The sequence below is a fragment of the Salvia miltiorrhiza genome, chromosome 6 (genome assembly GCF_028751815.1).
Source record: "Salvia miltiorrhiza cultivar Shanhuang (shh) chromosome 6, IMPLAD_Smil_shh, whole genome shotgun sequence".
Classification (NCBI taxonomy): Eukaryota; Viridiplantae; Streptophyta; class Magnoliopsida; order Lamiales; family Lamiaceae; genus Salvia; species Salvia miltiorrhiza.
In genome coordinates this window covers 29,143,445-29,155,552 of record NC_080392.1, presented here as the reverse complement: position 1 = coordinate 29,155,552, position 12,108 = coordinate 29,143,445, and positions in this window count along the sequence as shown.

Below are 12,108 nucleotides of genomic sequence, written 5' to 3'. Positions count from 1 at the left end.
GTGATGATATCAATCGTTTGTGTGCGGGTTTTTGGTGGGGAGATAAAGATGACAAGCGGAGAATACATTGGAAACGATGGGAGAATTTGTGTCGGCCTAAGGAGTGGGGAGGAATGGGTTTCCGGGATCTACAAAACTTTAACAAAGATCTTCTTGCTAAACAAGTATGGCGTATGATACGGAATCCAGAATCACTAGTGTCTAGAGTCTTTAAAGCTAGATACTTTAGAGAAATGGATATTATGGAGGCGCCGGTAAGGGCTGGGGCGTCTTACATTTGGCGTTCACTTGCTTGGAGTCGGGAGCTTGTGGATCGGGGTAAATACTGGAAAGTAGGTGATGGTGAAAGGATACGGTTCTTTCAAGATTCATGGGTGAAAAAGGGCTATGATAACAGGCTGGTTGGAAAAGAAAGGAGTGATCGAGTGGACCATCTGCGAGTTGCCCACTTTATTGATGATGAGGGAGAGTGGAATAAAGCTCGACTGGAACCAGTGCTTTGGTCGCCGGATGTTGATCGTGTGCTTATTACGCCTATTGCCGAGCATGGTGGAAGTGATGAGATTGCTTGGCGTTTTGAGCCTAAAGGTCAATTTTCGGTGAAGTCTGCTTACTTGCTAGCGATTGGCTTTTATGATCAACATGCTTCGACAAGTGTACGAGAGATGAAATGGTGGAGTAAACTTGTTTGGCACCTATCGATTCCACCGAAGGCGCGAGTTTTTATGTGGCGAGCTCTCTTGAATTTGATTCCGACTGAGCTTAATCTCAAACGACAGCATGTTCCGGTGGATGGCAGCTGCTGTAGCTGCAGGAGTGGTTGGGATTCGACTGAACACAGTTTGCTCTACTGCCCAAATGTTCGGCAGATTTGGAAGAATAGTACCTACTGGTCTCTGTTACAGGATGCGCGAGGACTGGAGTTAATGCATGTGGCTTGGGCTATCCGTGACAACTGTTCTCAAGAGGAGTATGAGGTGTGGGTGATCCTTGTGTGGCAAATATGGGTTGCTAAGTGTAAGTTTAAACATGGGGATGGAGAAGCTCTTAGAGTACCGTCGCAGCAGGAGTGCTTGGCGATTTGGGAGGGTTTTCAGGTTGCAAAACCAGCTTTTGCGACGAATGTTGTTATGGGGATGTCGTTGGGTGAGAAGAAATGGAAGAGACCAAAGCAAGGAGAATATAGAGTGGATGTTGATGTTCTTTTTGATGAAGGGGCTCGAGCTTTTGGAGTTGGGGTGATTGTCAGGAATGAGTTGGGGATGATTTGTGCTGCCATGTCTAAGAAAACTCAACCTACGACAAACTCGATGATTGCAGAAGTTATGGCGGTAGTTGCGGGTATTGTGTTTTGCGTGGAGTGTGATATCAAGCCAATTCGGATTTTTACGGATTCGATGTTGGCTGCAAGAGTTATGGCAGATCCGGCAGAGGAGGCGGATTTTTTGCCGCTTGATTTACGTGAGATTCTCGAAGCTGCTCGTGATAGTATTCTTATTGGTGTTTTCCGTACGTTTAGATCGGCGAATGAGGCCGCTCATTGTTTAGCGCAATATGCGCGTAGTATTGATAGTTGTTGCCAATGGACGCAGGACTTTCCGCGTTGGCTTAGGGATATTGTACGGCTTGATATTGAGTAATAAAATCGTACTTCTTCCCTCTCAAAATTTGTTTTTAGTTATACGTTTCTGACGAGAACTAAGCTAGTGGATCTTATTTATAAAAATCCGAATAATTTTTATTTATGTTGCGTTAGCGGATCCCACACAAGCTTTTGCGTTTATGTATACAATAGTGCTATTGTTATATATTATGTATATACATAATAAGACATTTTAGTAATTTTACTTAATTAATGATTAATACGTAATTGGTACTAGTTAATAGGGGCGGATTGGTACGGTATGCCGAAATTTTTTCGTCATATCGTATACCATACCGTAAATTGCGGTATGAGAATTTTCATACCGTTGTAGTACCGTACTTTTCGGTATACCGAAGATCGGCATACCGAAAATTTCGGTACAACAATTTCCATACCGTTGTCGTACCGATAATGCGGTATACCATACCGAAAGTCGGTATACCATACCATATGGTATATCGAAATTATTGGTATATTAATATTAATATATATAATATATAATATGTAGATAGTTTTTTATTATATATAACATAATATATACGTAACCCTATAACTTTTAAAATATTTTAGTACACTATAATTAAGTTAAATTATCAACTTAGATAACAATGAAATTATATATATTATGTATCTAATACTTAATAAATAGTTATATTATTATTTATCTTTTATGAGATATATTGTTAAATAATGCATTATAGTGTTTTTATTTATATTCAAGGATTTAATGAGTACTGAATAATTATTTAATGAAAATATAGTAAGTATTTCATTGTTTGATATTAATTGCTTTTATTTATATTAGAAAAATAACATAATTATATTGTTTCCCTTAATTAAATGAATCAAATATTTTTGGTTTAGTTTGGTATTAAATTCAAATTTTTGATATTCGAATACGAAATTTTGTGATTTAACTCGAATACAAATATGAATATTTTGTTTGATTTGATTAGTTATCAAATATGATTCGAAAATCATAATGCTCGATTTAGTATTTAAAAATAAAGAATAAAATAGATATAAAGTAAAATAAACAAAGCATTAATATTTACTTAAATTAAAAATAATATTAATCAAAGTATTAAAAACATTGATTTCAAATTCAATTCATACGAGAGTATTTCATATTTTGAATTAAATAGTAAGAAGTCAAATGAAATAGTAGGAAGTATTTCGATTTATATTGTTTAAAATATACTTATAAAAAATTGAAACGGATATTTGATTCGATTCGAATATTCGCGAATCAGTGTACGAATCGAATATGAATAGCAAATAAAATTTGAAAGATATTCGAGTAACCATTGGAATATGCAATTATTTTTACGAATGTGAATCGAATCCAATAATATTCGCTTCAATTCGATTTGTTTACTTTACATCCGTAGAATTAACTTATTCTAAAATTATAGTCTACATATATAATATAACTATATAGCTCACACTTATATAGTTATATATTATAATTGACTATATATTGATATTCTAGTTTCATCAATAACCTAGTAAATCTTGTCATTATTGTTTGAGTTTTATATTTACTCAATTTATTTACTTTTCAAATTTTACTTATGACTTATTATTATCTATTAGTTATTTTTTTATATAACATGAATGTAACTTATTCTAGAGATATAGTTATTCTAGAATTAGAATTATAGTATCTAGACATATAAATATAGATATATATGTAGCTCATAATTGTATAGTTATGTAATATACTTGTATACTTTTCAAAGTTCTTTAGTTAAATAACATAGATGCAATTTATTTTATATTTATTCAATTTATTTACATATTTTTAATTATTAATAAATATATATTTTATAAGTTGTCATTAATTTTTTAGTAATTATGAAAAAAAACTTTTTAATAATTTACCACTAATTATATATATATATATATATATATATATATATGGGCGCACTCCAGTGAGACCCCCTATTTTTCGTGTAACATGAGTACAATGAATAAGACATATAATACTAATGAACAAAACGCATATCTAATGAACAAGATGTATATACTGATGAAAAATAAAATTTAAAAAATTCGTAATGAATAAGACATATATACTGATGAACAGGGACATATATACTGATGAACAATGCACTATATACTGATGAATAACAAAATTTAAAATATTCTGCTCCCTCCAGGATTCGAACCCTGCGAAAAAAAATCACCCTCCAGATACAATATCAGCCATAGGATTGATAAAATAAACGCACCAGATCGTGCCCTAGATCTCACTAAAATTAGGGGGTCTCATTGGAGCGGCCCCCTATATATATATATATATATATATATAATTTATTCTGACGGTATACGAGTTTTTTCGGTATATACCGGAACAACGGTATATATCGGTTTTTCGGCATATACCGCGGTATCGGTATATATCGGTATACCGCGGTATGAGGAAAATTGATACCGTTGCCGTACCGAAAATTTTCGGTACGGCACAATACCGTACCGAAATTTCGGTATTTTTTCGATACGGTAAGTGCGGTATACCGATTTTTCGGTATTTTGCTCCACCCTACTAGTTAATTGAAATGGTATTTCACATATGTAACCTTACCGAAAAATTAGGATTAGATTAGGAAAAGTCAAAATTCATCTTTTCTAAAGATTTTTTTTTTCATAAATACCAAAAATAAACTGAATACATTTTTAAGTGGAAATATACCAAAAATAGACTGAATACATTTTATGAGAACGGACGAAAATGATAAAATTAAATACATTTTACGAGGACAAAGAGAGTATATTATACTAATTTACTAAGTTACTCACTGATTTTGACTATCTTTTAATTAATTTTATTTTTTTAATTTCATTTCTTTTTTTACTTATTTCTTTTTCTGTTTTTAATTTTGGCCTTGGAACTAACAATACTTAATCTAATCTTATTTTAATAATCACTAAAATAATTAATCAGATTAAATAAATACATGCATTAGAAAATAAAAGGGTATCGTATTTAGAAATTGATGAAGGTCGTTCTGACCAACACAAAAATCTATATAAAGGAGGAAATGTCTAACCTGCAGATGGAACGCTGATCTCTCTTTAGTAGGTACTGACTGGGCGAAATAGATTCTGAAATGGATACTCGACGTATCTGACGACGATTCTTGAGATTATGTATTTACGGTATAAAGTAAAGAGACTTGAGCTTTTTTTACGATGGGGGTGGATTTTAGGTGTATGATGGTAGAATATTCAAGAGACACAAATTATGAACTTGGGAAACTTAAGAAACTTATATGAAAATGGGAGCTATTTGATTGCTAAAAGATTGAATGTGTTTTACAATGATGATTCAACTATTTATAGACTATTACAATTGGGTGTATTTTGGTAAATTTAGCTTTGGGTACAGGAAGGGTAGTTTCGTCTTCTCTTCTCCATTCCCTTTGTGTACAGTGGGCATTCTCGTATTTTCACCTTTTTCTCATTGCCCGTGGCCGAAAAATAAATATTCATCCACTTCCAAATCCGTTGAAAACATGTAGGACGTGCGCCCTTTTCCACCTATAAAAGTCATTTTGTCTTCTTCTCCAACTCTGACATCTTCACGAGTCCTACTAGAGCAACTCTGTTCTCGACATATTTCTTTGCCGTGAAATCCTTCTCATCGTACCAACTTTGTAATGTGTTCCTCAGCTTCACCAGCTTTGCTATGCATGCATCTGGACATTCACATCTATCGATCTGTGAACTTCTCCCATATAGTCCACAATATGCCTGCTAATGATATCAAAACATGAGTCGCAAACACTTTTAACTTTGAACACAACACGAGCTCGCTAACACTTTCAACTTTGATTTGATACCAAAATCCCTACTAATGATATGCCTGCTAATGTAAATCTTGTAGATTATAACTCACTTGTTAGAGAGTGTTTTTTATGTTCATAGGTTTCAATATGAAGGATCAGTGGACGTAGTTTGGAGAATGTGCGTAAAAATTGAAGTCTCCTTAAGAATTCCTTGACCCGCTAAAAATCAGTGAAGCCTGATGAGCTAATTGGCGAAGCCTGCTGAGCTGAAGACTAGATGTGTTGGATATGCTTGAAGCCCTAGCTGATTAAAGACATGTCAAACTCGAAGTCAACATTATTAAAGTAGAGTTAACCTGCAACTCATTGTAGAAAAGGACGAAGATATTAAGGCGTATCCCACAATATCTTTAGACCCGCACATACAAGCACAATTGTTTTTAGAGAAGTCGGAGTTCAGAGCGTACGATGTTGCAAAACACCGAAAGAGACATTCCATGGGTCAAACGGGATGATTTCTGAAGACACATAATCGAATTTGAAGATGATCTCTCCAACAGATGTAATCTTGTTAAATGCTATTTATACCCTGCCACTCCCACTGGAAATACTACCGGAAACACCCGCGATTAAATTCTCAAGTAAATCAAAGCCTAATTTTTTGTTCTTAAGAACACTGTGATTTTCAAAGATGGAAATTCTACCAAGTATAAGCGATTTCATATGAGATTATACGTTCTATTTTTGCAGTGATTTCCAATATACATTCCCTTAGATTCTAGGTGTTTTACATTGTAAATCCAAGCACTAGATTCGAACGCACGGATTTCACTAACTATTCTTCATTGTAATAGTGTATTTTAAGTTGGAAACCAAAACCTTCAATCAGTCACCCTCTAAAAGTTAGGTGTTGTTGTTAGAAGTTAGAAACCAAGTAAGCTATAAGTGTCTTAAAGCTAAGACAGATTTTGGAACGTATGGTACGAAAGTAACCATTCATACCATTTTATTCTAGATCATCGTAGATCTACATTTGGATCTCATAAGTCTCGTACATCGGGAACTCCTAGAACTCATAGATCTCTTATATCTAGAACTAGATATCGAAAAGAAAGTAGATTTGGCATCGACGACGAAAGGGTGTAGTTCACTGGATTCTGGATGAGAGGATGTTGATGGGGGCGAAGAAAATTGGAGAAGATGAGCTGTCGGAGATAGAGAGAGATAGAGGGGCTCGTTGGAAAGATAAAGTTATCACAAAAGAGTGAGAGAGAGAGAGAATTGGAGAGAGGGAGTGCAAAAGAAAGAAGAAACAAAGAGTTTGAGGGAGAGGGAGAATGAGGGCGTGTTTTGTACGTTCAATGTCAGTGGTAATTCTATCCAAAACACTGAATTTTTTAGCTATATATTATTGAAACTATATATATTTGTGGACAATTATTGATTTTTACTATTTTCTTTAACTATTACAAAACCTGCCTCAATTTTGTTTTTTAGTAGGAGAAATGAATATTATAAAAGATAGCATGACGATGAAATTTAATTTAAGATATTGCCAACACATGCCCACGAGAAATTCACCTCCTAAGAGCGCATAAAATCATGTTATTATTCCATGTGTACCGATAAACCGATGTGGAAAATTGTCAGAAAATTAATTTTATGGGACTTTAACATTGTATTAGTTGATTTTCAGGCTAAAATTATCTCAAAGTCCAATTAAAAGGCCAAATAAGTACAACTTTCCAAAAAAATTATTATCTCCGTCCGCCAAGAGTATGACACTTTGTTTGGATACAGAATTTAATAAAATAGTTGGTGATTTTTATGTACTAGAGAAAAGGTCCCACCATTATTTGAAATGAGTGGTTGAAATTGAATAAGAGGTGATTTTTTGTAAATAAGAGGTATTTGTAAGGATGAATGATAAGGAAAATATGTGGGACCATGTCCTAAAAAAGAAAGTGACATACTCTTTGCGGACTCCCAAAATGACAATTGTAACATACTCTTGGTGGACGGAGGGAATACTACTATTATATTTTTCGGTTTACACTTATATAATAGTTTCATGAGGATGAATATATAATACAGATAAAAATATATTATTATTTTAAAATTAAATATATAATAAAGATAAAATAGACAAATCAAATACGGAGTACTCCCTTCGTCCCACTCCAATAGACTCACTTCTTTTGGGCACGGAGATTAAGAAAACTTACTTTTTAGTAGAATATTGGTGTGGTCCACACCAATTAAGTGCATTTTTTTTTACTTAAAATGGAAAATGAGTCTATTGAAATGGGACGTCCCAAAAAGAAAAACGAGCTTATTGGAGTGGGACGGAGAGAGTATTATAAAACAAAGCTCTTTTAATATGGGTGGGTCTTGCATGCGGTGACCGCATCCTATGCGGTTGGGTTAGCCTGACCCGTGTCCACATCAAATTTTATAACACAAAGTTTGGCAAATAAACAAATGTGTGTTGTAGTTCAATGGCGGAACACGCGCCTTTGGTTGCTTACTTATCTCAAAGGGTAGGGAAGGGTAGGGGTTCAAATCCCCACTGCCCTCTTTTTGTGTAAAGCCTTGCGTTTTTTCCCCTTATTTTCCTCCATTTCTTTTTTTTTTTTGCCTACTTTTTTTTTTTCCTTTTTCTGTTTTCTTGTATTTTTTTTGTTTTTCTTCTTCTTATTTTTCTGATTTTTTACAACATTTATTTTATTTGTATTTATTTATTTTTACACTATATTCCAAAGTAATTATTAACATAAAAAAGTAATGTTTTTGAAACATTACTTTTCATCATTTTAACATAAAAAAGTAATGTTTTAATTAACATAATTTTTTTACAACAATGATTACTTGACCAAATATACAAAATTATGCGTTTTTTCCCTTATTTTCCACCATTTCTTTTTTTTGCCTACTTTTTTTTTTCCTTTTTATGTTTTCTTGTATTTTTTTGGTTTTTTTCTTCTTCTTATTTTTATGATTTTTTACAATATTTATTTTATTTTATTTTATTTGTATTTTATTTATTTTTACACTATATTCCAAAGTAATTATTAACATAAACATTACTTTTAATCATTTTAATAGTTACTTTTTCTTACAACAATGATTATTTGACCAAATATACAAAATTACAAGTTCTAACGAGTAAAAATAACATTACTTGTATACATATCAATAATTACTCTTTCGTACAATAATAATTATTTGATAAAATAACTAAAAGTAAAATTTCTCATGAATAAAAGTAACAATTATTGTGAACAAATGTAATAATTTAGAAACATTACATTTCATGTAACAATAATTACTTTTTATTTGATTCAAAAAAAATATAATTATTTTTTATTACGACAATAATTACTTGACCAAATAGCTAAGAATAAAAGTTCTAACGAGTGAAAATACCATTACTTGTTTTAATATCAAGAATTACTTTTACTTAAAAAAATAATTATTTGAGAAAATAACTAAAAGTAAAAGTTCTTATGAACAAAAATAAACATTATTGTGATGAAATATAATATTGTTAAAATATTACCTTTCATCATATCAATATGGTTACTTTTCCGTAGGACAATTTTTACTTGATTAAACAACTACAAATATAAGTTCTAATGAGTAAAAATAAGCACTACTTTTATTCATATCAATAATTACCTTTTCCTACTATAATAATTAGTTAACCAAATAATTAAAAGTACAAGTTCTAATAAATAAAATTAACTATTATCATAAACAAATGTAATAATTTTGAAATCTTTGTTCACGATAATTGTTATTTTTACTCACGAGAACTTATACTTTTAGTTATTTGCTCAAGTAATTATTGTCGTCAGAAAAAATAATTATTATTATGAAGAATGTGATATTTTAAAAGTATTACATTTTTCACAAAAATATATAAAAAAATGCAAAAGAAAAACAATAAATAAAAAAACAAACGAAAAACAAAGAAAATACCGAAAGGATAAAAAAACCAAAATATAAAAAAATGCAAAAGAAAAATAGTAATTTTTTTTAAAAAAAAATGCAAAAGAAAAACAGTAAAAAGAAAAAAAAAAGAAAATACTGAAAAAAAGGTAAATATATAAAAAATGCAAAAAATAAAAAAAATACAAAAAAATAAAGAAAACAGGAAAAAGAAAAGAAAAACATAAAAAAAAATGGAAACAAAAACAAAACAAGAAAACCTACGTAAAAAAAAGGAAAAATAAATCGCAAAAATGGGGAAAGTGGTGGCAAGCAGTGTCGAACACTTGACCTTGGAGAGAAGATGAGGCATTTCCACTGCACCACTAAATCACTTTGGTTATTTTCTCTCAAAGCTTATACATATACCTTCATATGTGGGTTAACCGCACGCAATAATTTGCGTTTTAATATATTTACAAATTTGGAATGATGTTTTCATCCCTCTTTACTACTCCCTCCGTCCCATTATTTATGGGACGTTGCTTTCCGGCACGGAGATTAAGGAGAGTTGAATTAAAGGAAATTATATGTTGAGTGTTATTTTAATTAACACACAACCACACGCACACAGTCACACACTCAGACACACTCCATCTCTCTCGGCCCCTCTCTTTCGCCGGACCGGTACACGGCGGTGGCGCCGGCGACGTGCTTCCCCTGTCCTCTCTCTCCCTCTCTCCATCTCTTTCTTCGTTTTGGCAGAAAAGGGAACGGCAGCGGCTCTGCCGCCATGCCCTCACCGGCGTCGAGCAGTCACCAGGCTGTCCTCGCCGGTGTCGAGCAGTCACCAGATTCATAATTTAAATTACCAGATTCACCGGCGTCGAGCAGTCACCAGATTCACCAAATTACCAAACCAAAAAACAAGATCTAAATTCACCAAATTAACCAAAAAACAAGATCTAAATTCACCAAATTCACCGGCGTCGGAGCCCTAAATCCTTCGTCCTCCAGCGCCGCCGGGCTCCGTCGTCGGCCAGCTCGATTCACCAGCAAAACCCACAAACCAAAAATCGAAACAAAAGCCACAAACAAAATCAAAACAAAACCCACAAAAATCGAAATTCAGTTATTGAAGACGAGACCTACACATCCCAAACCTACAAAAAAAATTCGAACTCCGCCGCCACTGCTTCGTCGCTGCTATTCACCGGTGAGATGAGGCGGTGGAGACATGGGGGAAAAGACGGTGGAGGCGTCGTGCAGAGGAGGGAGAAGGCGGCGTGCAGAGAGGGGGAGCCGGTGGAGACGTCGCACAGAGGAGGGAGAAGGCGGTGTGCAGAGGGGGGAGACGGGCACTGGCGTTGCACAGAGAGGCCGGCGGCCGGAACCCAAGAAAGCCGACGAGAGAGAGGAGGTTTCAGGTGGAACGTGAGACAGAGAGGTTCAGATTTTGAAAACATTTTCAAGTCCCTAAACTCATTTAAGAGTAATTAGCGAATATATTAATGCTTAAATGCCCCCTGATTTTTTCCAAAAAAGGAAATGTGTCATGTAGGTTGGGACAGCCCAAAAAGGAATACGTGTCATGAATAATGGGACGGAGGGAGTAGTTCACTATACCAAAAATGCAATACACTGTAGCAATGGACTTTCCAATGCATTTTAAACTCGATACTTTATCTTCCACATACAAGAAATAAATTGTGATGAGTATGATGCTCAAATGTGACAACTATATATCTCGAATTTTCCAAATAGCTAGGAAAAAAAAATACATAAAAGGCGAATGTGGAAGCATTATTGAAGGTACTATGTTGGCTTTAAGCATGAAGTTTGTTGGCAATGAAAAGCAAGGAAGACATGAGCGTGGTTGAGATGTAAGATGATTTGTACTTAAAGTTAACATGTGAGTTTTAAGGATATGTCGGAGAGTAGAGATAAATGATGGGTGAAATATTTTAGAAAAAGGGTGTTTTAATTTGCAGTACAATCACAATCACAATCACATGTTATTGTTAATTTAGCAATATATATGATGAAAAATGGTGGTCGAGACTCAACACAATGTCAGATGATACAAGTAACGAAAAGCAACATCAACTTACATTCAATGGAACAAAAGATATGTCCCCATTGATTGGCAGCACAAGTATCACTCACTCTTTATTCCAATCACACAAACAAAAACCATACAAAACAAGTCACAAATTCAATCAATACAATTCACACATTTTGGACAGGGAAAATTCAAAATTAATATCCCCTGAGAGAGAGAGAGAGAGAGAGAGAGAGAGAGACAATCATCCATTTCTAGTTGAGCTGCTGCAGGAATTTCTTCATTCGCTTTGAGAAGCTCAACAAACTTCTAAAACTCATCATCTACTTTCCTACAAAACATATCTTTTGACAATGATTACAAGTCCCATTACTCTCCCCTGTTTCTACAAGACTTGGAAAGCTTCAAAAATATCAACTTTTCTCCACTCCAACAACCATTATGCTATGCCCCAACGTTACGAGCACATCAGATTATCAAATCTTGAAAGAATTAGGGTTTAATCGGAAAAAAAAAGATACAAGTGATAGAGATATTGATGTAGATTTAATTAAACATTTGAAGCTGCGTGCTGTCAAATTATTGTGAAAGTGAGTTCGTGTTGTTTATGTTCTTGAATTCACAACCAATTCGATAAATTCACAACTGAATCGCTAATGTTGGTTATGAATTCAAATTTT